Source organism: Mandrillus leucophaeus, unplaced genomic scaffold, assembly GCF_000951045.1.
Source record: "Mandrillus leucophaeus isolate KB7577 unplaced genomic scaffold, Mleu.le_1.0 Scaffold1049, whole genome shotgun sequence".
In the NCBI taxonomy this organism is placed as follows: Eukaryota; Metazoa; Chordata; class Mammalia; order Primates; family Cercopithecidae; genus Mandrillus; species Mandrillus leucophaeus.
Window position 1 is genome coordinate 205929 of NW_012098643.1, and position 3627 is coordinate 209555.

The window sequence follows — 3627 nt, forward strand, 5'->3', positions numbered from 1 at the left end:
TGGAGAACACCAAGTCCTAGAAAACCAATAGGCTGTGCCAGAGAGGATCCAGGAGGTCATGGTGTGAGCTCCAGACTGGAGACACATGAAATACTCTGGACCTACATCTCCCATTGGAATGCTGTGTGTTTCTGGGCAAGTCACTTAGTCTCCTGGGACTTGGATTTCCCCTATGTAAAGCCAGCAGGTTGGCCTATTCAACCCCAGGGCTCCTTTCTCTCCTGACCTTCTGAAGTTCAGCTGCAGTCCTGGTGTCTGGGGTGGGGCTTGGGGGAGCTGGGAGGTTGCTGAGAATTGGAGCTTGTTCTTCCAAGACTTATACTTCTAAGTTGAGTTTTCCTGCCCCAGCTCTGCCTAGGTTTCTCCAAATAGAAAGGTTTCCATATCCTGTCAACCCTTCTGTGCAGCATAGCCAAAAGGTAGAAGCTTTTTCCTGAACCTCTCCCTCCATAAAGAAGGCAAAATGATGGTCAGTCAAAAACCCAAGAGATTTAGGAAAGAAATTGACTGCTACTCCCCTCCTTCCTTCCATATTTCTCTCAACACACAACTCCAAAAATATGGTCACAAGAAAATATGGGACATAAGATGATTACTCTCTGTTCTGCACTTTTGTGCCAAGGCACTTTTCTCTCAGTACGCTGACCTGAGACCCCCTAGAATGAAAGTCCAGCTGAATCCAGCCCCAGATCAATGCCCACCCCCACCCAGGCTGCCCACTCCCACGTTGTATGCTGTTGGAGGTCCCAAGTCCCAACCCTGGTTCTACCATCCGACACTTACCAGACTCACAGTAAGGCTGAGGCAGAGGCTTTGGTGGAGTGCTGAGCTGAGCAGGAGTCAGGGCACTCTTTATATCATTCCCCAGCCTGGCCTCCCTCCAGGTTGAAGGTGATGGACAGGTTTCACCACTCTAGTTGGTCAACTTCCTCTAGCCCCTTCCTGACTCACCACAGGCATCTTAAGCAGCAAACCCTTCAGGGCCCCATTTCCCAGGGACACACAGCTCCTGCCTGGCCAGAGGATTCTGGGAGCTCAACTATTCCTGTGATGCTTTTATGACCTGGGCGCAGGGAGCTGAGTGAGGCATCCTACTGTTTTGTGACCTTAGTCAAACTTCTGCTCCAAATCTCAATTTTTCCACTTTCACAATGAGCTTGTTCTCATTATTAGGCCGAAAGATTCACTTTCAAGGGCATGAAATGGAAAGTTATGTGTCTTTCAGGGATGTCCAGGCTGGGTCATATGCTTTGAAGATAGAAAGAGTCACTTCCCATGAAGGGGTGGTATTTCTGGGGTGTTCGCTTGAGCCACAAGCCCATCCTCTCTCAGAGTATATTTTTAACTCAATTCTGTGTGGAAATAAACTCTGTCTTTGGTGGGGTAGTCTGACTTTAGGCCAAGTAGAGTCAAGTAGAAGACTTCTAGGAGTCCTCTGCTGCTGCCACTTGCTGCCCAACCTCCATGCCGGAGACTGTAATTAGAGAAGTTCTCAGGAATGCCATGCTCACAAGAACTCCAAAGCATGGCCCACTCTAGGCAAGGAACAGGACTGAATATGCACAACATAAAAATAGGTATTGTTTTTATAATGACAAACCAAACATCTTTCTTAAGTACTTTTTTAAATGCATGAAGGTATAAAGATCAGAATCAAATCATTCATTTCCTGTTCTAAACCATACTCTAGAAATAGCTTAAGAAATCTTTCAGAGTGGGGATTTGAGCACATCTCTCCCCAGTCCCAACAGTGCGCCAGCACACTTGAAATAACATCCAAACTCATTGCTGTGGTTTAAAAGGCCCCGGGTACCTGGCTTCTGCCTTCCTCTGGGACCCCAATTCATGCCAATCTCTCCCTGAGGGGTATATTCCTGCCTCACTTAGGGCCTTTGGTTCTTGAGACGAACCCAGAACTCTCCACCTGGGGGCTTGGCACCTGCTCTCCTTCTGCCCACAGGCACCTCCCCAGGTCTCTGGCTCTTTTATGCCTTTCAGCTTCAGTGTCAATGTTGGGGTTTGTCAGAGATCCTTCTCTGGGTACCATATCTAAAGGATTCGTACTTCATTTCACTTATAACAGTCTAGAGTTATTTTATTTGCATTTGTTCACTTGCTTATTATCTATCTCTCCCACTGGAAAATAAGCTAAGAGCAGGGTATACCTGGTATGTTTTCCACTGTGCCCCTAGAATCTATCAAAACCACTGCATATAATATGTGCTCTACAAGTATTCGGTGAAGAACAGTGAATCTTACCACCCGAAAATAATAACTATTAAACATTTTAGTGTTGATCAATGTTTATATGTGTGTGTCTGTATGTATATGTAGAAATGAAACTGATTTATTTCTTCCCCTTCTTTTTAATGGTTGGTTAATAGTTTATTATATGGACATCATTCATTTAAACTCTCTTTTTTACAATCTAATTCAAAAAGAAGGAATTATAAAGACAATACTCAGCGGGGCTAATTTTGAGAAGTGTCTTGATTCCCCGTAGTTTTCCTGACAGGCACCTTTCTCTTAACGCCAAGTAAATCTGTTTAAAGCGCTAATTTTGTCATATTCCTGGACCATGTCTAAAAAGACAGATGGAGGGCTCACAAGGGACCCTTGGTTTCTGCAATGCTATCATCTCCTCATGACCTCTCTGTTCCCTGAGCCCACCCTGGGACCTCATATTCTTTTTCCCATAGAACAGGGACTGTGCCATTTTCTGGGGCAGAGGAAGCACAACCCACTCTGCCTTGAAGAACTAATCAAGCATCCTTACTTCGGCACTGATGCCCTTGTGCTCTGCTGCTGACCTCATCTGGGGGGAATCTGCCTCTTCTCAGCCCATGACAGTCAGTCCAGGGCAGCAGACTCGGATCAAGGAAGTCACACCGGTCTTATGGGTTAGCAGGGCTCAGTATCTGCCAGATCTGCCTCCCGCCCTCTGACTCACGGCATAATAAGAGTCTTAAGGAGAAGATGGTATGTGTGAGCCTTTAACCGCTGGGCAAAGCTAGGGTGTGGGAAAGAGGTCAGTGGATAAAACTGAGGGAGTGTTTGTGTGTGTGTGTATGCAAAGGAGGGGTTGGGGAGACCTCAGCATTCTAGGGCTGAGAAGTCCCATATTCCGCCCACAGGTTGTCCATTTGGGAGACAGGCATTCATGTATATGGGGGAGGTTCTTTCACTGCCCGTCTGAATGACCTCATAAGCTCCAGGTCCACATGACAAGTCTGGGTAACTGTCCAATCCCCACCCAACATAATGAGGATGAGCTCATATCCCATGACACATGGAGAAGCTTTGGCCCCAGCTCTGCCCCAGCCCAAGGATGCCCTGGCTATTTCAGATTTGGAGGCAGAAACTGGCTGGGTTGTCTCTCTCCTGACTGAGGCAACCTATTTGAACTGTTGCTCAGTTGTAGGGGACAGAAGAAATTGGTCATGGTGATTCACTGTCCTGTGGGGAGGGATGCTGAGGACAGCTCTTAGCAGGTTGCCATAGAAGTCGTGGCAGATGGTCCTGGAAAGTGACTTGGGCCAGAAAATCGTATATTCTTGTCTTGGATAGCCATGCCTCGTCTGCTTCCTGGTATGGCACTGCCCCATGCTCTGAGGCTGCTAGCCTCCT